Here is a 24,554-nt window from a genome sequence, read left to right as displayed (position 1 = left end):
AGTATTATGCAAATCAACTTCAGATGTTTCATCCAATGTCGATTCACTCATCCCTAGTTATTTCAGAAAACCCCTGTAGTTATTGCTTAAAGAGCTCCTGTCAGCAGGATCAGCCCTATTAGGCCACACACACTGCCTGGTGTGTTCGATCTTGCTGATTAAAATGACACTGAGTCTTCTAAAAATCGGCTCCGGTGTTCCCGAGAAAAACTACTTTTATTCTGCATGCAAGTGAGGGATTCAGTGCACTGAGGGGCGGAGCCTTGCTCTTATGTGCACCTCAGCTTCTCAGCTTTCCAGTGCTGGTCATCACCCTTGGTGCACTGAAGGTCTAAGGCTACTTTCACACTAGCGTTTTTGCTGGATCCGGCAGGGTTCAGTAAAAACCCGTCCGTTACTGGTTCTATTCTTCCGATCCGGTTTTATTATCTTTAAGATAGACAAGATGGATACGTCATGAACTCCATTGAAAGTTAATGGGGGAAAGATCCGTTTTCTATTGTGGCAGAGAAACTGATCTGTGCCCATTGACTTGCATTGTGGTCATGACGGATCCGTCTTGCTCCGCATCCCATGACGGAAAGGAAATCGCAGCTTGTTGCAACCAAACGGAACACAATACTTTTAAAATGGAGCACTCCGTTCTGTTCAGTTACGTTTTGTCCCTATTGACAATGAATGGGGACAAAACGGAAGTGTTTTTCTCCAGTATTGATGGATCTCAATACCGGAAAATAGAAACGCTAGTGTGAAAGTAGCCTTAATTGTATAAAGAATAAAAGTTTTTTTGCTCGGGAACGCCACAACCGATTTCCATAATACAGGTGTCATTTTAATCATCAGAATTCACCCTAGCAGGTTCAAGTCTGGGTTGATCCTGATCTTTAATGAAAATTTCAGTAACATTCTTAAATCCTTTGAGTTTCAGTTGCTTATCCCCATACAGACTGAATGGTTCTCACAGTTTAGACTTTATTATATTTGTATCCAGCCTAGGAAATCCTCTGTGAGCAAACACAGCGGCACACTGTGGGTCAGTAAAAATCACGGGGACATGCACTACTTTGATCCATGATGCGGACCAAGTATGCCCATTGAAGTCCGTGAGAATCACTGCCACAACACGGATGTCACGAAAGTCTTCTCCTTTTTTGAAACACTTCTGGTTTCGGCCTCAAAAGCTGCAGTAAAAAACCTCAGCGTGTGGCAGCACCTTTACAGCAACCAGTAAGATACATAACTTCATTATACGTCAATTAAACTTCGTTATAAGGAGACCTGTGTCCTATTTCTTTATAAATCACATTAGAAATTTGGAGCTAACCATGATTTGAAAGCATTAAGATGCTGTCAGGTTAATAGATGTTATGTGTGTTGTTTCTTAAAGGAAGTGTCCATTCTTGAGTTCTAGTCATAACAATGAGCGCATGATTGTTTCCTATTTGTTTCTGAAAGAACACGTCATGAAGCCAAGGCTGGGAATCCAGGTGTCTGTCAGAGTTAATGTTAACCAGAGCTTTATCTGCTTCTGCTGCTCAATCACCGCCCTTTCCCTGGAATGATTTAGGCATCAATTGGGGGTCATTCATTCAAGCATCAATTAAAAAGACAAACGTCAGTGGAAATGGGAAACTGGAAGTTCCTCTTGGCAATTGTTTCACCGAAATAACATTTTGAAAGAAAGCAGGTGCAACTGCAGTACAAACTCAGCCCTTTTCAATGGGAGAAAAGCTGCAGTATACACTGTAGTTGCAAGGGCGATAAGGACAGATTTGTGTTACTAAGCACTATAGGGGTCATTTATTAAGACCGGTGATTTAGACAACGGTCTTAATACCCCTTTAAATGCCGGTTGATGTGCTGAATTTATGTAGAGGCGTTGGCCTCAACTTCGCCTCAACTTCGGCGTATCCACCGCCTGTCTAAATCTACCCCAGCTCCCTTGCTGGCTTAGATTTAGACCATTTTATTTGCCTAAAACAGGCGTCTAAAATTATAAATGAGACAGGCCTATCGGCCTCCCCGCTTCCCCGCCCACGCTCCCTTATTTAGACCTTTGTGCAGCAATCTGCGGCAGATATACACCAAAAAGTGTTGTATATCTTGTTGGCCCCCTATATATTTATATGTAGTGTATAGGTTATGTAGTGCTATGTGGTTATTAACTTATAAGCAGGTGTACATAGAGAAGAGGCCATCCCATATAGCCATAATTCATATTGTGCCCCCACTACTGAATCACAGAACACTGGGGTGGGTTTACTATTGAAAATATGCCTGAAGTTTGGAAAAATTTACTCCACAAAATTGGAGTACCTATCTTGTGCCTCCCCAACAAGGAGGAGTGGCTTAGGTGGGCCATCATACTTCAAAAAAAATGCTTCAAATATTTTATGCATTTTTTTAGTGTTCACTAAGCCAACAAATAGGTGGTGGAAAGTTAGACAAGACAGTCTAAAGATGTGCCAAATGTATCACCCAGCTTCAGCCACTGTGATAAATCTGGTGTGGTTTAAGACCATTTACATTGTCTCAGAGGGTAGGTTCACATGGAGTTTTTGGAAGAGTTTTTGAGGCAGATTTGCCTGCAGGTTTTTCAGCCAAAGGCAAAAGTGGATCCAGCAGAAAGAAGAATTATATCATTTATACATCTTCTTCCTTCTGGCTTTGGCTGAAAAACCTTTTGTAAACTCTTTTAGGTAGTTTTAGTAAATGTGCCCCACTAATTCTTCTATCATCCTCTTTTGCTCCATCTTCAAACTGATTCCCCTTGGTAGGACTGAGTCCTGCATAGGTTGGCCATGGAGAAAAGAAATGGAACCTCACTTGGTCATAGGACTTTTTTTTAACTGAAATGAGCTCACCTACACACACTAAACTCGATTCTTCTTCCCTGTGAGGCTCCTTTTGGTGCATTTACGCTTGTGAGTAGCATCTGGAATGTCTCTTTGAAGCACCCAACAGTAGTCTGCCATCATTGTAATGCTCTATTTTCCCTGGTGTTTCTTTTCCATCTCTTTAATGTCTTGGTGGAATCGTTCACCTTGTTCCTCACTCACAGCTCCCAAATTTAAGGAAAGTATTAAAGGTGAGAATAGAGGAAATGCACTTTCAAACTCATCAGGCAACCTAAAGCTTGAAATACTTTCAGCATTCGTCCAATGATCTTTTTGTAGTGAGGATCTTTGTTATTGCCTAAAAATTTCTGTACGACTTCTTTAAGTGCAATCCACCCTTCTTTTTGAGGATCCGTCATGGTATTGACAAACTCTTAATCAACTATAAGCCTTCTAATGTCTGGTCCGACGAACACACCTTCCTTCAATTTTGCCTCCGACAGGCCTGAAAACTTGGTGACCAAGTATTTAAAGCATTCTCCATCTCTTCAAAGTAATTTTCCGAATTGCTTCATCAATCTCAATTTTATGTGGAGAGGTGGTAGAAGAAATTTATGGGAAGGTACTAAAGTTTCTCGGAGGACATTTTTTTCACCGACTGATAGCACCCATGGCTGCCAACTCTTCTTGGTCCAGTGATTTTGTCGGTCTCGACTGTCCTATAGATACAGAAAACAAGGGTATTTGGTATACCCAGCTTGTTGCCCGAGCAGCATGCACAAGACCTTCAAGTCCCCACACACTTGCCAACCATGGTCTTCATATTTAAGTTTACGAAGAACCAATTCCAAGTTCTCTTAGGTTTCCTTCAAGTGTATGGTATGGGAGCGTAAAAAACACCTTTGTGGAGTAAAACTGCGTTGAGACTTCTTTTTGAAGAATCTATAAAAAGACGCCATTGCTCTGAATCATATTGGATTTTAAATTGACCCATCAGACCTTCGACATCGATGCACTAAACCAACTTGTCTTCCTGGGTGAAGTAATGAACAAACTACTTTTCATGATGTCTGAACCATGAAGATGACACTCTTGGCAACAATAAATTCCTGCTTTTCAGCCTTGATCCGAGTAACTCAGCGGCATCTTTTGTAAGATTCAAGTCTCTTACCAAATCATTCATCTCCTCCGGAGAAAACAATTTTGGTCTTGTATCATCTTCAAAGTCAGATTCCTCAGGAAAGATTAACCCCTTCTACCATTAGAAGCAGAAACTCAGGGCTGAGGCTTACACATACAGCATGCTGCTGAGTATCCCAGTAGTCAGACATGTCACTCAGAGCAGCACTTGTATTCACCCCCTTTGCAGGGGGGAGGGACAGAGATTGTTTACCTGCAAATAACAAGAAAGGGCCAAGAAAAACACTAGGGAAATTAGGAAATATAATTTTTTTTCTTTAAAACTTGCTTAGCTTATGTATATATTGCTGACCATCAGATTTACAGTGCTATATATTTTTTTTTATATAACTCGGACAACCCCTTTAAGTTTTTTTTTGGGCATTTTATATCCTAAATGCACTCATGTGAATTAATTAATAGTAATTTGGACTTTAAATTTGGTTAAAAACCTATAATATAAAAATATACCATAAATTTGATGACAGTTTTGCATTTTATGGCAAATCATAATGTCTAGGAGTTTTTTCACACCAAAATACATGGAAATTAGATGAAAATAATCAAACAGCTTTTTAGTTGCAGACCTGTGATTGGAGCTTAGTAAATGTAGTAAAATTGGCCTGTTGGTATTTCATGCTCCCCTATTTTAGCACTATTTCTGACTGGATTCCTTAACATTAAAGAGGACCTTTCACTCGTCTACAAACTAAAAACTAACTATACCTGTGGGCAGAGCGGCGCCCAGGGGTCCCCCTGCACTTACTAGTATGCCTGAGCGCCGCTCCGTTTGCCCGGTATAGGCTCTGGTGTCTCAGCTCCGTCTGTTGTACTGGACTGATTTTTTGTAGGAGGCGTGTCCCTTGCTGCAGCACTGGCCAATCGCAGCGCACAGCTCATAGCCAGTCTATAAGCTGTGCGCTGCGATAGGCCAGTGCTGCAGCAAGGGACACGCCTCCTACAAAAAATCAGTCCAATACAACAGACGGAGCTGAGACACCGGAGCCTATACCGGGCAAACGGAGCGGCGCTCAGGCATACTAGTAAGTGCAGGGGGACCCCTGGGCGCCGCTCTGCCCACAGGTATAGTTAGTTTTTAGTTTGTAGACGAGTGAAAGGTCCTCTTTAACCTTATCCTGAGGTTTTGCTCCACCAGTAGCTATATACTGTACACTACATTAATGGATACATTTTGAAACGTTGTGTTAAAACATTTTTCAAATATAATGTAAATTTGAGGCTCAATTGATGCTATGGTACTTTTAGAGGATTTATTCTTATTTTACTTTGTATCCAACAGACATTAAAATTCACAAATTTTTTGTCATTTCTCCCATTAGCCAAAACATATCAATCCCTTTCAATATGACATACATACAAATGTTTTTTTTTCTATAATTATTATTCGTATTATTATCATTAGTAGTAGTTATAGTGTTTTTACATGGAGTTGGGGTACCCTTTCTTTACTATTATAGTCAAACTTGATTTTTTTACATGACACAATTCAGTTCTAAGTTTGTTTCAGCCATTCTGCCATAACGTACCTTATACAGTTTGTTTTTGATGACTATTTAATCTTATTTATTCATTGCTCCTCTACATATAGACAGAGGGATCCAGATAGTTGTAGTTTTATTTTACGTCTTTTCTTTGTTTAGGCAAATGTTCAGAGCTGAGTCTGTGGCCACTTCTGTGCCTTTTAATATCTACCGCTAAGTGCAGATAATGTAAAACACAAGGCTAGTATTTTGTCTAGTGTACTGGTTGTAGACATAGCTTGATCTGTCATGGTGACCTAGTTGATATCTTGTACATACCAGCCTGCCTGTAGAGAACCAAGCGCCTACTAGGACAGAGATGAAATTCATCACCAAGGAGGAAATAGACTAAATAAAGCTTATTTATAGGAAATAGAGGAGTTATTCAGTTGAAGAAAATTATCACATTTGACCAAAAGAAGCAGGAAATAACAGGATAAAATAGCATCATTCTCTCTTGTATCTCACAGAGGCATATATAAATAAAATAATAATAATAATGATATATATATATATATATATATATATATAAAAAAAAAAGCTTTATGACAGAGGGTACATAAACTTGGTAAAACACATTCCAGTTTACAATTTAATTGTGGTCTCAGAGCATCAGTCCCAGGGTCTCTACTGTATGGATGTTTTCCATAGAAAAGTCGACTTAGAAAGTCTATTATAAGGCCTCATGCACATGACTGTATTTTTGTTCCACGTCCCATCTGTATTTTTTGTGGATCTAATGCAGCCCCATTTCAATGGGGCCGCAGAACATGTGAATGGTATATTGCTAGAATGTGCCACCAATGTTTCATAGGTGTGGGTCCCAGAACTCGCAAAGTGAAGGAGAGCGAACTCGGCCACCCTCCATTCATTCCTATGGGAGTGCCAGAAAATTGCCAAGCGGCCCGCTCAACTATTTCCAGATGTACCATAGAAATGAATGGGAAGTGCACCACACAAATGCGCCACCACTCCATTCACTATGGGGCTGACAGAAATATCTGAGCCACCTTCACTTTGTAGGCTATGTGGATTGTGGTGACATTAATGAACATTGTATGTACTAGAAGTCCTCAGCCTTTACTTTCGTAATTGATTTAGTCTTGGTTCTGTTTTCTCAAAATAAAAATCAAATTAAAATCCAGTTTTTGTTATGACTTTTAACCTTTTTTTTATACTTTTAACCAACCACCTTCCTTCCCTGGATGAACAGAGATTTCATGAGCATGGCAGCCAAGGCATGTTGATACGTATATCATCCTGCTAGATAACATGAGATCCAGAAGGGGGTGCAGAGATATTTCTTGATGTTTTGCCATTTCGTATATTTTGCCTCTCTTCCAGGGGTTTGTTAGCAGATTAGTTCAATGTATAAATAAAGTTGTAATATTCTTTGAGTCGTCCGCTATGTGTCAGTACTCTCCATTGCTTTGTACTGCTGTTACAAAGTCTTGCCGATGCAGCCATTTGACCGGTTTATAGGCTCTAGTGTTGGCCATACATGTACAAAGAGCCAATTGATCACATCATTATGACATCGATGTGACATCACTGCCGTATTGTTTGCAATGGGCAGTAGAGTTTTTTTTAGGCAAATATTTCCTTAAGAAATTATTAGAGCATGTTTAATTTTGATATTTAGATTTTTCTGCTTATAGTATTTTTTACTAATGTTTATAAAACCCCTTTTGGGATAACTTGCAAGAATTTTCTTAATATATATAATGAGTATCAGAATGTGTCCCCGAGAAGGATCTCTTCCAATAATACACTTGCATGGCGGGCAGGTTCAGAACATTTCTATGGATACTCTCTGAACTCTGTCCTTACTGTGCTGCATTATGGTTTTAAAATCACTATCCCTCAGCTGGTTTTGATATTATACATATGGCCTCCAATCTGTCTTTAGCACCTCTGCTTACTAAACAAATGTAACACCAACTACTATCTGCTGAGCAATAAGACAAATGCTTGTCAGATGTCCTGGATGAGCCTTTGCTGTATTTTACAACCATAAGGAATGGGGAGTCAAGTATGTGACATATTAACAAGAGTTCATAAGTTAAGGAATTTCCATAGGTTTAAAGAAACAGGACACAGCTTTACTGCTTGATATCTTTTGGCACAATGGATCTTAACCTCTAGTTTCTGACCTTCTTGTACTTGTGTGCCTTCTGAATTCAGTTAGACACTGGAGATACTATATCTCAAAGGGGATTTGTTGGCAAAAAATAGTCACTGCAATCAGGTTATGAGTTGGCTCTGTATCTGAGAGCACGTTTCAAAACGGAGGTCATTTCATTAAAACTATATGAGACTAACAATTGCCGTAGAACATAAGGCAGATACAAGTCTTCAAAACAAGTCAAACAAGTGAAGACGGAATTGGAGACTGAAAAACCTTAATGTGCCAGAAACAGACCTGCAATCCATTATCTGTGACTGTTTCATGCAGAAGACAGCCAAATAACAGCACAGATGCTGATGAAAAGTCCCATCCTGCCATATATACTATTGTAGGAGTGAATGAAACTAGTGAGAACAACCATTAAGTGACAAACTATTAAAGATGTCCATCTAAAAAAAGTAATGACAGAGGTTGGTTGCCATAGACCCCTTTATGCCCTATGAAGACAAGTTTCATTGATATAGGAGGAGGGAGTCCTCCATCAGGTCACTGGCATCCATTGAGATATTGTAGTTATAAAGAGGCTATCAGAGAATTGTGAAGCTCCCAGCAGTAGGGCTGGCACACTCGGCTTGAAGCTATTTAACCTACAATTTGAGATTGGGATGTCTAAACCAGACAACTTTTTAATATCTACTACAAAAACATTAGCCCACTGTGTCTAACACAGAACAGATGTAACAAAAAAGCTGCCATCTCTTCAACTAGGGTTGTAGTAACATTATACATTATTGACATAGCCATCACTCCGTTTGAAATCATCTACAAAGTAAGCAGATTGCATTAAGAAAAATGTAAAACACTAATAAAAAGCTAGATCGTCAACAAAAATATTAGAGAAGACCAATGTTATTTAGCTAAGCAATCGATAAAGTCCCCAAAGAACAATGAAAGGTGTGAAAGAAAGAAATTTAAAGAACCAAATTCTAATATTTGAAAACTGAAATGTAATAAATGAGAGTATTAAAGGGGTCTACTGATTTTCCAAAATGAGTGCAGTACTGTTTTCTCTCCGTCTCCCATAGCCAGACAATCGAGAGTTGCGTCAGCCCCCTGAACTGGACATCGCTGAGGATGTTCTTCACACTGGAGGACTGGCCTCTAGAAGCAGTAGAGTGTACAAAACATCATCACTTCCTGTAAAAATACAGCTGACCCTCTACCCTGTGACCAACTCTGCAAAACCACAAAAATCTGCACCATTTAAATTAAAGGGAACATGTCATATTGAACATGGTGTCTGGGCTATAGCCATCATATTATAGAGCGGGAAGAGCGGAGCAGATTGATATATACTTTTGTGAGACAAGATTCAGTATAACCTTTATTTCATTCATTTAAATTCCTGCTCATTCTGGGCTTTGAAGTCCAGGAGACGGTCCTATCTGTGATTGACAGTCTTCCCTCTATGACTGTGTATACAAAGATAGCTGTCATCACTGATAGGATCTTCTCCTGGACTTCAAAGTCCAGAATGAGCAAGTATTGAAACAAATGAAATACAGGTTATACTGAATCTTTTCCCATAAAACCACGGTGTGTATATATGAACGTGCTCAGCTTCTCCTGCTCTATAACATGCAGCTGGCAGATTTTCATGGTGACAGGTTCCCTTTACTAATGATTTACAAATATCTGCTCTTCACATGTCTGCATGGGTCGACAGTAAAGAAAATATGTCAGACAACCTCTTTCTCCAGTTTAAACCTGGCCAGTGGAACCTACATTATGGCTTTGCCTATGTGGTCTAAATGTCTCTGCAACCTCTGCAAATCTCTGCAACCTAGATAAGAAACCCTGCCAAGGTATTAGGCCAGGCTCCCAGCCAATTTTTAACTGTTTTCTTGCTTAAATAATTGCATTTGAAGTGGTGAGAAAGTTTATAAGACGTGTTAAGTGACAAGTATTCTCTGGATGTTTGGCCGCTAGTAAACCTTTTTTTTTTTTTGGGTGAACTCATGCCTTGCATTAAAGTCTGATATCATAAGAAGCTTACTGCAGATTTCATGATGAAAAGGTTGATACTTTACTAAACACATTTCCAGGTTTCATTAGAAAAATTTGTACCTTGGTTTACTCTAGGAAGCGTGTACATCTATAAGTAGTGCGGTGATAATATGAAATATAAATGGGGCAGTTTTACTAATACTATCTGAAATGTAGTGCAAACTTAGACTTGACAGTCTAAAGATGTGCCAAATTTATCACAGTGACTGATGCTGGATGATAAATCTGCACCTTTAGACTGTCTAGTCTATGTTTATGCCACCTATTAGTTGGCCTACTTTGTGCCAGAATGTTGCACCAGAATTTTGGCTCACCTTTGTCAAGTGAGGTGGAAAAGACACTGAGACAGAATTCTGGTGCATTTGCAATAGTTAGTCTGCCCCAGTGTGTGGTCATGGCCCTCTAATAAATCTGGTATTTCTGAATTTCTAAATTTCCCAATAGTTTTTGAAGGTTCTGCCATAGTTCTGAAGATCAGGTGTTTATTGATGGATCTTGTTTTCTCATCTCCATTTCAATTGTTAACGTTCTTTTCTATAGCAGACAGAGTAATTCTTCAGTTCTTCAGTATAGGTGCTGCGAGCAGTGATCACCATGGTTGCTCGGAAAAATGTAACTAGCTAATAAAAATGTTTGTTGGGTGCCAAAATACTACCACAATGCTTTTTGATTGATGTTAAAAGTTTAATTATGAAAAGATTAACGTACCGGCCTGTAGTCAGCATAGTTTATACTTATGTTGTTAAGAGACCATTATTCTTCTGACTGGTTTTTAATGTGCTTTCCTGGCACAATGCACATGAGAATAAAGGTTACAAGCGTGATGTAACCTTTCCCAGGGACTCTCAGGGCACAGATAACTCCTCACACAATGTCCGAGGCATTTGAATATGGGATTGTTATTGTTTTATGAACACACGTGCCATATTGGGGCATATGGATGTCAGCAAGTGGTTCCCCATGGATGGTAATGTAATGCTACATTTTTTCTTTACAGTGGAAAATTTCTGTCTGGCTTGTCAGTTCTTGTATGACAGTGGTTGTCTTTAGTTGGACAACCTTTAAAATGGTATTACCATCTGGATATTTATGGCATATGCAGAGGATATGTCATAAATGTCCAATAGTTGTTGGTTTCACATCTGGCTCCAGATGTGGGACCCTTTCTCATGGCCGCTGTGAGTGGAGAGGTTCACTTCCATTCATTTTTATGGGAGTTCCGAAAATAGCTAAGTATTTCTTTTATTTCTTTGTACCATATTGGAGCATATAGATGGGATCTCCTGCTTGAAACCCCCTGCTATTTGAGAGTCATTTTAAATGGTTTGCAGACTAGTGCTACACCCCACTGATTAGAAAGTGACTGCATGTCCTAGTGATATACCATCACATTCTGTGATGGGAAAACTCCCTAGAACCGGGATGCTCAACCTGCGGCCCTCCAGCTGTTGCAAAACTACAACTCCCAGCATGCCCAGACAGCCTACAGCTATCAGCCTACATCAGAGCATGATGGGATTTGTAGTATTGCAACAGCTGGAGGGCTGCAGGTTGAGCATCCCTGCCCTAGAAGTAGCACTTACTACAGTCGATTGCTATGTGTGTCCTGCAGGTAGCAGTAGAACCTGGTAGTAGTTAGAGACTGGTGGTTTCTCCCAAATAGTTGTTATCTCAGAGAAGTATAGTATAGCTTAGTAAGATCCGAGAGGCTGGGGAACAACCTACCCGCCTTGTTAGTCTTAATTGGTCACTGTTGTCTCAACTTTACATAAATTAATAGTATAAGAAAATGTATAATACATATTATCATCTACAGTTATCAGCTGCCCCTATCTCCTTTTTTAAACTAACATTTCAGAAATGTGTGGTAAATCTGTTGTCATGGTGGTGCTCCGTGGCAGACTCCAGTGTCCCACGCTACACAGACTAGGCAGCAAGACCTCTTCCTGTGTGCTGTCTCTGGTAGACAGGACAAGCGGACGCAGTATAGAGGCAAAGACCAGTTTGTAACTCACAAACTTCATTGTTTTATTCACATTTATGGCAACAAAACAGTATGACAGTCCATTTGCAGTTTTGGTGTTCGTTCACATCTCGACAGTTCATACAGCAAAAGAGTGTGTTAGTTCACACCCGATCGGCATTGCTCAGGACAGAGCAGACCTCCCAAACTCAGGCCTCCAGGCTAGCACACGGCTCAGATCCCAATCCAGCCATTGCCAGAGCTCCTCTGTCAGAGAGAGAGGTAATTACCACCAGCTGACACTGCTGGCTTGGTTTTTTATATAGGCCAGTCAAGACCCGGCCTGGAACGTGGGGAGTAGTCACCCACCCAGCACTTTGACTACTCCTAGTAAGAGCCATCCCAGATCAACTATTACAGCTATACTTAATAGCATGGTGTCAAACAGCAACTGCTGCTGACACATGAAAACTGGCTCTTACTCCACCGAGGCCAGAAACCTCAGTGACATATCAACGGTCCCTTGCGCCTTCCTACAGTGTATTAAAGAGACTTTTTCCTGCAGCACTGCAGGGGTTAATCCATGTTATGATCCTTTGCTCAGCTGCTTGACTAATGAGCTAATCAACTCTCCTATATAGGTTTGCTGCTGAACTCACTTACACCACAACCTTGTAGCAAAGGCCAGATCCCTGTATAGAGTTTAAAGAGTGAACATCTGGGGACTACCAGGATAATACCCTCAGGACTAGCCCAGAATTAAACCGGTTGGTTGGCACTGTCCATACCAGCTGTCTTGTTTAAACCAAGACAAACTGCCTGCTCATGGAAGGATCAGATTAAATAATCCCATAAAATTCTATGGAGAGGAGAGAGGGAGTAGGAGTGAGCAGCAGAGTGTGATAGACAAGCACAGACATGACTCAGCAGCTAATAGTAAATGTTATTTCTCACCCCAGGGGTTTTATTCACATCTATACTACTCAGTACTGCTCAGTAATGTCCTATTTAGTGCTTCTGGGTGAGTGAGTAAGATGGGGAGCAGAAATTGAGCTGTCTCCATGTGTACTCAATGGGGAGACATCATTACAGCAAGTCTTCACACACCAGCTCAGAATCAGCTGAGAATTAGAAATGGAGCCTGTGGAGAGGTGAAACTGCTAAATATATACATATGTCAACCTGTTCTAAAAAAAAGTCACCTGAAACAGGCAAGCTTTAATTTGGAAATGATCTATGAAATCATTTATCCGTGTGTGTATGAACCAGTAGGTTTGATATGTTCTTCCTACACATTTTTTACATTCTTACTAAAAGCTGTTAACTCCACAAAAAACATTTTCAGAAGATAATTTGCCCTCTAGACAACAAACATTGTGCCATACCCCAATAACTGCTATCAGGAAGTTAAAAAGCACTCCCAATTGTTAGAATACATTGACCCCATAAAATAAAGGAAAAAACAAAAGGGTAAAATAAATGAAAGTATGTACATGTATGGAGTCATGAGCTGACAAGCTTTGCCTGAAGCTACTGTACGGTATGTTGGTAAAGGTCATGTTTCATTTTATTTGCTGGCTGTCGTACAGAGAACCGTTTTTGAAAAGGTTATGGTATAATAAAAGCAAAAATGAACTTTTTTTTCCTGAACTTAGATGACCCCTTAAAGATTGGAAAACACTTGGATGTAGTTTGGACTTTTTTGACTCTACAGAAATGTAGGAAAAGTGTGACAGATGCTCTTTAATATCAAACTTGGCACTGCTTGGCACAAGTCATTTGTTGGCGTAATCTGTGTAAAATTCACTTTGACAAAGGAATCTTCTTTCTTTGATTATCTTCTCAGCACAGATATTCACATCTATTGCAAGTGAGTAGCGTTGGCCCATAAACATCATTTGTCACCTACCCACAGTACAGATGATGAATGTGTGAATGATGATATGCAGGTATATGGCTTGTGACTGCTGCAGTCAATCACTGTCCTCGGCAATATCCAGCACAAGACCTCTGATGACTGCTGTAGCCATGATGTGCCATATACCACTCATCACAGCATTTCAGAGAAAAAAACTGTTTGCTTGCGTATGGGGAGAGACCCATGTATCAAGGAGAGAAGCTGCGCAGAGGACACTTTATTCTGAGTTGACTCATTTTACAAAACAAAGTACCGTGTTTTAGAGTAAAAAATAGCTCTCCGTAATGAGGAACCCTATCAGGATTTTATGGACAGCATAAAGTGAATAGCAGAGTCCCGTTAATGTTATGGTTGATCAGTGTAAACTATAGTGGCACCGAGATAATTCAGGTCATGCACAATAATTCGTTATGCATACAACAGCAAGGCGACAAATGTGATGGTCTGGACCACAGTAGGTCTAGTTTCACTTTCGTAAAAAGTTTTGCAAAACTAAATTAAAGATTTGCTTTACATGTTCTTTTGAATGTTTTTTAGGCTAGAGTTTTAACAATTAGTTCTTCTGGGCAGATAATTCTGTACATAGGTCAATCATAGGCACAGAACTCTGGATCCACCTTCATTTAGGTTTGCAAATCGTATAACAAATGATAAGTGTTTCTTTTATGTGATTTATCCTTAGCAAACTAACTGCATCATAAGAGTCTTAAAGACTAACTGATTTATACCTTTATAGGCTCCTGTTTTAATGGATTGTTTCCTAAAGTCTCTTAGCATGTGCTGAGTTTAATCAATTCCTGTCTTGTTGGCCAGCTATTTTAACTTAAGAGTCTTCATCCATCATCTATCCCAGAATGAGTATTCCTTCCGATAGCAAAGCCAAACTCTGACTATACTCATAGCTGTGTTGTGGAAAGCTGCCTTATGACTAGATAAATGACCTTCTTAGCCAGAGAGTTACTGTACGTACAGGGACCGGTAGTGGAGCTGAACTTTGTAGTCACTATAATCTTACCATAGGCCCTCAAACATATATAGAATTGCACCATATTATATATGATGACACTAATCATCAGTATCCTTCCTTAATTGATATCTGATTTGAAGACGTGCTCTACCTGAGATTGTCCTGGTGGTCTATGGTTGAAGACAGTGCCACAAATACCCAGGGAATTTATCTGATGTTGCCGTTTGATTGAGGTAAATGGGGCTGAATTGCTATAATTCTATATGTGGCACTGATTTTGAAAGCAGCCATGTTTATCTAATCTTGGAAAACCCCTTTAATGTTGTTGGCTAAGATATGCCCATCTCTGGGACCCACACATAGCTCCAGACCAGAATCCCCGAAGTGAGTGGAGAAAAGCCGCACATGTGTGGCTGCTCTCAATTCATTTCAATGGGGCTGACAAATATAGCCAAGTTATATCTAAATATAGCCAAGCTATCTCTGGCAGTCCTGTAGAAGTGAATGAAGTGGTAGTTGCACTTGCACAGTGAACTCTCCATTTATTTCTATGGAACTGAAAATAGTCGAACGCACTGCGTGGTGGGCTCTCCGTCACTTTCAGGTCCCGTTCTGGAGATTAGTATGGGTCTCAGAGCTCGGACCTGCACCTATCTGACTTTGATGGCATGTTCTAGGGTTGTGATAGCTAAACTCCGGCACTCCAGCTGTGGTAAAACTACAACTCCCAAGATGTACAATTGCTTGGCTGTTCGCAGAAATGAATGGAGAATGCTGGGAGTCATAGTTTTACCACAGCTGGACTGCTGGAAGTCTGAGATGACACGACTCTTTTAGTGTCGCAGTCCATCCCTGCCAAGTGTTCTCTCCAGTACAATCTGTTGGATGCCAACTTTTCCTTGAGGTTGGGACAAGCAATCTAAGATAGAGAGACTCCTTTACATGAAAAGTCTATGGTCGTTGTGTAATGTATCACCAACCAGATAGTCATAATTGCATGCTATCCTGATCTCAGATTATGTTTATACCCATATTGGTGTCTTGTATAGGGCCCAGAGGCTTAGGTGATCAAGACAAGTGCAAGAATGTTGTTCCTTTTTGCAAGAGAAAGTGGTTGGTGACTTATTTTTCTAGCTCATAAAATGTAGGTTATCTTGCACACGACCGTATGCCCTCCAAGACATACGCTCCATGAGCAGGCCATATGTCCCGGAGCGGCATTGATCATGCGCACGGGAGCGCACAACTTCATAGATTACAATGATGTTCTGCATGTCGGGCCGCCCGCTGGACTGGTGTCCCACACTCATATGATCATATGAGAAGTATACAAGCCCTAGATGCGCCAATTTACTCCAGTTTTTAGACACACTTCCGCCATAGATACAGTAGTAAATCTGGGTTTATGTTTTTTCTGAAGCATCACCTTTCAGAGTGCAAAATTAGTGTTTGTAATAAGAGAGTTTGATGTGGTTTCATGCAGCATGAATCACTTGTCAAGTGTCAGATAAATCATGCTATCAAGGTCCTGCCTCATTTACAAAACCCCTCACTATCCAGTCTGTACTTCGACAACTAACTGATCAAAGCTGGAAAAGTTGAAAACCCAACAAGCACCTACTATCTACCCCTCTCAGTGGGTGTCTGTGTGATGCTGAGTCCTCCAAATCAATGTTTTTTGGGCGCCCTACTCTGGTTTATAGAGGGCGTGTCAAAAATATCTCCTGTAAAAAAATGCTTTTCTCTGTGACCCTTATCCAGTTTTCTAGTGTTTTTTCTAAATGAACGTGTATTTTATTACATCTCTTTTACAGAATGTTTGTTGGAAGTCACTTCCATCAGATAAGTTAGTGCTCACATGGTGATCTGGTGATAGATATCTGGCTGTTTTCCTTTTGTACTTAAAAAAGGAGTTAACGTTAATGAGAAATGTTCCATAAATTAGGCCCTAAAACTCTTTTCATTAAGGAGCCAAGCTAAAAATATATTTGGCATGTCAAAAGATTATGCTTGATATCTGGTCTCGAGTCAAGAATCTTTGCTTCTCTTGTCTGATGTACACAAATGAAGCTACTAACGTTGTTCCTACAGACAAAGCCTTACAATTGTTGAGCTGTGTGCAGACTGTTGAAGTACATTTGATAGTTGTAGTACCAAAAGTGAATAAAAGTGGCATTGGATCTGATTTATAAAGTCTACAATATGACCTCATGTGACTTGTTTGGTTATTATAGATTTGTTTAAAGTGTCATGTTGTACAAAAATGTAGATTTAGTTAGAGAACAATCAAGCCACCAATCTCCCACCACAATACCTTACTTACCTAGGGTCCAGAAATCAGATGGGTTCCTCTGATCTGCTTTCTTCAGCGCATGAAATCTTGATAAAACATACCCTTCTACCGAATATTACATGATTCAAAAGAGGAAATATTTCTTAAACCAGTGAATGGTTGGTGTATGACTTTACTAATTTCTGACCGTTTCTGTTGTCACAATGCCAAAGAAGTAAACCTTAACACTAAACTGTATTTTTTTGGGGCAGGACATTTCACACCCTTGTCCCCTATTTAAAAAACAAATAAATAAAAACTTAGGTGAACATACTCAGGGTTATTGCTTTTTATTACATGGGTTTGTAGACCAAGACAAACTCTTTCCAAATGCCCTATTATTCAGTATACGGACATTATATAGAGGGGTCTCCTGCCCCTTTATGATCTCAAACATAACATCAGGAGCTTCCGCTCTGGCAGGCCCAGTCTGTCTTTGTATTACAGTACATGCTTGGCTATTCATTTGAATGGCCACCATGGCGCCTCTCCTTGCAAATAGCGCTTATTGCCAGGGTTCCACAATCCAGACCTGCAGCCATCAGGTTGTCATTCATAGCAGAGTTGTCATGATGAGAAAACCCCTGAAAGATGTAAGGAGACCATGAAACCAAAATCTTTCCTGCTGCCAGTTCAAATTGTGTAAGGCAGAAGAGAATACTACTTTAAATATGGCTATGAGACAGCATAAGAGACAGCACAATGTGTACATTTTTGCAAAGTATTTTTTGATATAATATATGAAGAGTTATTCCAGAATTTCCATCTTTTTTAAATTCTCAATCAACAACACCGGACCTGTGAATATAAGCACATTTACCTGCTCCCCACCGCTTGGTGGGAATTCTCTCGGTCCACTGTTTTCTTTACTGCACTTTGGTTTCCACATGTAAACTTCTAGCATAGATGGGGGTCACATACAGTGCTGCAGCAAATGGCCGGCTGCAGTGGTGGCATGTCTCCTTTGCTGGAAGGGGCCAAGGCACAGCAAAGGCCAAGAGAACCGTAACCAAGCTGCAGGGAGCAGGCAATAAGGCTTTCCTTCACAGGTCTGGTGGGCAGGGAAGAGGGGGTTCAAAAAGAAGGAAATCCTGGAATAACCCTTGAATGCTATTTCAACAAATGTGTAAAAAGTTCTAATATTTTTGCAATGGGAATGACAAAAGGTTTGATGCCAGTATTGTAAGTAAGATGGGTTTACTCAACATACACGTATGTTCTTTTCACATGTGGTTTTAATAAATTCTTTAAAAATTGCTGTTACTTCATATTTATCTTAGTTTCCAAGTTACTGAGTATATTATACATATTGACTTCTAAACGCTGTAAGGGGATTGCTTTACTTCAGTGGGTCACGCTCACAGACATCTTCACCAGACACCAAATTTAAGGTCCAAACTTGTGATTTATTTAGGACACTTCAGCCAATACAGGTAATTAAGTCGCAGCCCGGCTAGGCTCTAACTAATACATATAACGTCTCCCTGACTCACCTACATAGCACAGTTCACACACTGTCTCAAGTGCGGCTTTACTCAGCCAAATAGTCCACCCAGGGAAGTGATCAGGCGTCGCATAGCCTTGTGGCCCCTCAGTCCTCCTGACTTACACCACGCAGAGCCTCGGCAAGTCTCTGCCTCCAAGTCACTCTCTCTCTTCCCCCATACTGACAGCCTGGGACAGGTTTTTATTTCCCCTTAACAATCCCAGATGACAACTGGAGATCCCTCAGGCAAACAGGCCCTGGAATGGGGTGGACTGGGGAGGTCCCACTACCTAGCCTACCTTCCCCAGTCCAATAAAATCCAGCCCATGAAATACTAAGGAAAAATAGCTTCAGCAACTATGTTTGCTGAAGCCAGTACCATCCTGGATCTTATTTACCTCACCCAGTTGAGGAACCTGTGTGAGATATACACCCTTTCCGGGACTTTCTCACACATTTCACTGTTCACATCACCACAATGCATATTACTTAAATGTAATGCAGCTTATGAAAGACCTGACTTGACTTTACTGCAATGAATTGAGTTACTGTACATTCCAAGACCTTTTTTTTTGTTTTTGTCTTGTGCTTCTTTTTAATCTGTGCTTACTATGAGGTATTTACACACTAATTTATGGCATTTGCAAAGTAGACTCTTAGGGCTTTAGTGTTTTTGAAATGTTAGTAGATTTCTGGAAGCAATAGTTAGCCCTCTTTGAGGGGGTTTCTTACACAGATCCTCTAACTGCTAGCATATTTTCAGGGCATGTAACATCCTCAGAGGTCAATTGTTCTCGTGTGACAGTTAAAAAACCAACTATTTTAAATTTAGTAGTTCATATGAAACTATTGTAGCTGAAAAATAACAGTGTTAACGATGTCAGGTTGAAAATGTTAAGAATGAGCATCATTATGGACATATGAAATTTGTTTAAATAAAATAATAAAAATAAATATAATTTGTTGTTTGCCTAGGACAACAATTCATCAGAAAAATCCCATTGAAATGGGGCAACAATTTAGTTTTCTACTCCAGTCCTGTATCTACATACCATACACTAGCTAAGACAGAGTGGATTGTTGGTACACCCTCTGCTTCATGACCTGGGACACATTCTTCAGTCAGCCCGCCCTACAGCCTCCCAACTCTCTGCCAATGGCAGACATCAGGGGTGAGAAGGCTCAAGTAGTTAGATTTCAATATGCCAAACCTTTTCTTTTGTTCTCAGGGAAGATAAGCCAGACAGCAGAGGTGACTGACAGCAGATTGTTCCCCGCTCCCCATAGAAGTCTAATGTGTATGGCCAGCCTTAGTGTCTAACACTTGATCCCAGATGCTCTATGAATCCTGGTTATGCCTCATGAATATATTGCATCAATTACTCTGTACCTCTATTTCTACTGCTGATAGGCTTTATTCATCTACACTGCAGTAATTATCCCCTTCAATCCCAGAGGATTTTTCCTTTTTTTTTTTTCGTTTTAGTTTTTTTACTCCCAGCCTTCCAGGAGCCATAACGTTGTCATTTTTCCATTCACATAACCGTATAAGGGCAGTTTTTTTGCAGGAAAAGTTTTACTTTCAATAAAACCATTTACTTTAGCATACAATGTAGTGGAAAGCTGGGAAAAAAAATTCCAAATGGGCTGGAATTAATAAAAATGCAACTACGCCACAGTTATAGTTTTTTTTTTTTTTTTTTTACGACATTCCCTGTTCCCTTCATTGTCCAGGTCAGCATGATTACGGTGATACCACATTTGTATAGTTTCACTTGGGTTATAATACTAATTATTATTTCTTTGCATCACCATATTTCAACCCCCTAACTTTTTTATTTTTACATCTACAGAGCTGTGGGAGGGCTTATTAATATGGGGAAATCTGTACTTTTCAAGGATACCATTGTGGTGTGTATAACTTTTTAATCACCTTTTATAAAACTTTTTTTTTTGGGGGGGGGGGTGAAAAACAGCAAATAAGGTGTTTCTTTTCACAGATGTTTTCGGATGTTTATCTCTTAGGTTTTTTTTATTCTAGGGAAAATGAATAATTAGAATTTTTATATTTTTTTATATTTTACTTTTTGTTTTTACACCTTAGATGGCTATAACATGCAATCATTACAGACTATAAGATTCAGTATATTCCAATGCAGTGCTGCCACCTGCAGGCCAAGATTGGAATATACTAATAATCAGCGCCGAAGTCTTGTACAGGATCAGGCCTATTACTAGTATGGAACGACTTTCCAGATCTCAGCCAGGGGAAGGCAGCCTGGACCGTGATGCATGTCCTTCCTGTTTTAGTGCTCTCAAATGTCGCAGTCACATTTGGCATTATCGCCGATCACAGACATTAGCCCCAGGTGTCTGCTGTTAAAAACAGCAGACACATGGCGGCTATGGCACCGGCTGCGCTCAGGAGTGGGTGCCATCTTTAAACTATTCACTTCCACCATATATGTTCGTCACTGGGGCTGAAGGGTTAAAATAAAAGCAATGAGGGCACTACATGCAAGAGCTCTATGATGAAATAACGGTGACACAAAGGTCACAGATGTAACAGGCAACAAAGGAACTTTCGTCACGCTATGTCAACATAGTACATCAACAAACTTTTGTACACTGCTTAGCCTTTCTAATTTGCTACAAAATGAGTGAGTGGCACTTGTAGGCACACTATGTAGTGTAGCACGCCATGATCGTTCATTTAAGGCTAAGTTTATATTCAGGCAAGAAAAGGATGAAATATGGCACTTTGCCCGACAAAATGGCAGTATTGGCAACAGACAGCAGTCTACGCAGAAAGAGAAGACCGGAATCCTAGCACTGATGTGCTCTTAGCCTAAGAAATGCTATAAAAGTGCTTGTTTTGTAGAATTATCCAGAGAGCTTATACAAGGTAGTAAATATAGAGCTGCTTGAGCCAGTCACCTAGCCAGTATCTGTGTATGTACAGATATGAATTGCTTTTGAAGGAAGGGATCAGGTTCTGAGGAATAATACAGAAAGGGTAAACAGATCAGAGTTACATTAGACATGGTAAGCATTAAAGAGTTAGGGAATATGATAGATGTGTTTTTATGGCAAGCTTACAACTATGGATATTGAGAATTAACCTCATTATCTGGGGTAGCACATTCCAGAAGGCAGGTGCAGCTGGAGAGAAGTCTTGGGGATGGGACTGAGTGTTCAGAATATGGAGGATGTCATAAATCCACTGGAAGTACATAGAGCCCAGGTAGGGTGGTAGATAGAGATGAGTTAGGGGATGTAGGGAGGGGCAGCAAAGTGGAGAGCCTAGTGGGTGAGAAGTTTAAATTGTACTCTATACTGGATGGGCACAGGATGGAGGCATCGGTATAGCGATTGAACAGGTAGAAGGGCCTGGCTGCTGCGATCAGGATATATTGGAAAGGAAGGCTGATGATATTGAGTTACAGTAATCAAGACAAGACTGAATCAGAGTTTTTGTTGTTTTTTAGAGTAAGAAAGGGGTGTATTCTGGAGATGTTTTTGAGGTGCAGATGGCATGAGGGGGCAAGCAGAGAGGGAGAGATAAGAGCCAAAATAAGCCCCAAGGAAGTGGGCGTACTGCCTAGGAGTTCTGGTAGTGCCACACGCCGAAATGGGAATATGAGGTTTAGGTTTAATTATATATATTCTAAGGACATTGTGTTATATCCGGTGATTCTTTGTCAGGATGCTTATACTGTTGTTGGTTTTGCTTATTTTGGCATTTGTATTGTTCTTGGTTAGAGAGAGAGAAATACTGTAAAACAATATCTAATCACTTCTTTGTTAGAGGGTTGATGGTTTTGATCAGAAAGTCCATAAAGAATCTCAGATTGAGAGCCCTAAACAACCCCCAAAATGTCTGAAGCTTAGTTACAAATCCCACAGATTTTTTTGTAATCATTTTACTTTTTTTTCGAAATATGGTTGGCTGAGGTTAGATTTTTTTTTCCCTTCTCTCTTTTAGAATAACCACATTTAAATTATACTCTGTTTGATGGACTTGAAGTCATTTCTTTCCACTAAATTAACTATGTAATGCAGCTACAGTATGGAAAATGTTACGAAGTCATCAGCCACAATTCAGTTATTCAATTCTCTGCTAGCAATCTTCAGAAATGTTCATTCTAAAGCAAGATAATAGAAAACAAGATAAAATGTAATTTTTGTATTGTAATTAGAGATGAGCGAGTTTTTTAAAAGTTTGATTCGGCTGATTGGTAGAATAAAAAAAAAATTGCTTGGTGACGAATTACTTCGTCACAAAGCGCATTTTTTTTCTAAGTAGCGGGTGCAATGATAAGGAGCTGAGGTAGCGTCGCCCGCCGTCAATGTACCCCTCAGATGCCACGTTCATACATGATCTCGGCATCTGAGTGTAAGAACAGTGTGAAATTAACATAAAAAAAAATAAATTAAATCAAACTTACTTTGCTCGCACCTGGGGCGGCCACCGCCATCCTTGCTTGAAGATGTGGAGCGAAATCTTGTGCAGCGCGAGATAACGTCATCACGTTGACCAGCGCGGTGACGTCATACGTCACCACGCACAGGATTTCAGCTTAGATCTTCAATCAAGATGGTGGCTGGCGGCCCATCGCAGTGCAAATGGAGGAGGTAAGTATGATTTTTTTTGTTTTTTACACTATTTCAGGTTAAATCGATTCGCTAACACGAAGCACAAGGAAATTCGGCTTCGAGGTGAATCGAATTTATCCTGAAATTCGGATCGAATTCCACTCTGTGGGATTTGATTCACTCATCTCTAATTGTAATCATGGAATGTTACACATGGAAAAATCATAAATGAAAAGACTAACTAGATACATTTTTTGAAGTTTTATTAGATTACGGCACTAAGAAAATTTGAGAAGATTTAAAATAAGTGAACTTTCTTGACTGAGATTTGCCAGGATAAGTTGGCAGCTGTGAACTGAGAGTAAAGAAAAGGTGATTTTAAAAAAAAATAAGTATTGATGAATGACTCTAGTTCTTCCCGCTTTGGGGGAACCTGATTCGTTTAGCTCAATAACTCAATTTAATTAAAATCCTGATCTCTGTACATGCAGTAAAATCTATTAGCATTGGTGAAGCTGTTTAAAGATGGCCGCCATTATCGCAAGACTATCTTAGTCTCAAGCATGCGCCGTTACTGGGATCAGTGATGCATGCATAAATTTATTTAATAATGAATCTGCACCCGGATTTATGGCATGCACCACAATTAACGAATCCAGGTTCAGATTTGTTATAAAATACATTAAAGGGAGTCTGTTACCACAATTTGCCCTTATAGACCGCTTACATAGCACTGTAGCATAACTATAGATCAGTCAAATAGTACCTTTGTCTTTTTGTTTGCATGTTCACAAAGGGCAAAAACTGAGTTTTATACATATGTAATTGAGGGCCCGAAAGTGCCCAGGGGTGGCGTTCGGGCTGTAAGTGGCCAGGCCCCTCTTCCTTCTTCCCACATAACCCCTCCCCAGCCTGTTGCTTGGCCTGCCTTGTAAGCCTCTTACGTCATACAGTGTACTGGCCGAGATCCCGCCGGCGCATGCGCACTGCATGGAACGATGCTGCTGCCCACAATGGTCATCACAGTGTGCATGCTTAACTTTTTTTTGCACTATTATTGAGCCCCCTTATGGGCCTTTCACATGCGATTTTTAAACCACTTGTCCTTCATACTGCAATGAATTAATATTGCAGTGTAAGTTATTTGCACTTTTTTCCTATGGAGCTCTACCACCTGCAGAACTTAGAGGGATAGTCCAAATTATGTAGAAAAAAATAAAGCACTGTATATCTAATGGTCAGCAATATATACATAAGATAAGCATAGTTCTATTCTGGCCTTTTGTTTACATGCAGCTGCAGAGCTCTGTGGCGTGTAACAAAAATCTCTAAGGCTTTCTTCATGAATATATTTGGGTGTCAACAAACACTGCCTTTCCCCTCCCCCTGTACTGCAAAATGAGTGAATAAGAGTGCTGCCCTGTCTCCAGTCTGACTGATAGGATACTCATGTTGTATGTGTGAGACTACAAGTCCCAGCTGTACAGTACAATGACATTGCTGATACACTCAGGATCTTTCCCCGACCTGTTCTTGTATA

The 24,554-nt window shown here is 40.1% G+C and overlaps 1 protein-coding gene across 3 annotated transcripts in view; it reads left to right on the top strand.

Moving 5' to 3' along the window:
• LOC122924616 (synuclein alpha interacting protein) overlaps positions 1-24,554 on the top strand; it is a 231,610-nt gene that overhangs the window by 25,248 nt on the left and 181,808 nt on the right. The window lies entirely within an intron of this gene.

This window comes from Bufo gargarizans, chromosome 1 (assembly GCF_014858855.1).
Source record: "Bufo gargarizans isolate SCDJY-AF-19 chromosome 1, ASM1485885v1, whole genome shotgun sequence".
In the NCBI taxonomy this organism is placed as follows: domain Eukaryota; kingdom Metazoa; phylum Chordata; class Amphibia; order Anura; family Bufonidae; genus Bufo; species Bufo gargarizans.
Note: the sequence above shows the minus strand (reverse complement) of the source record. Positions and strands in the feature narration are given on the sequence as shown.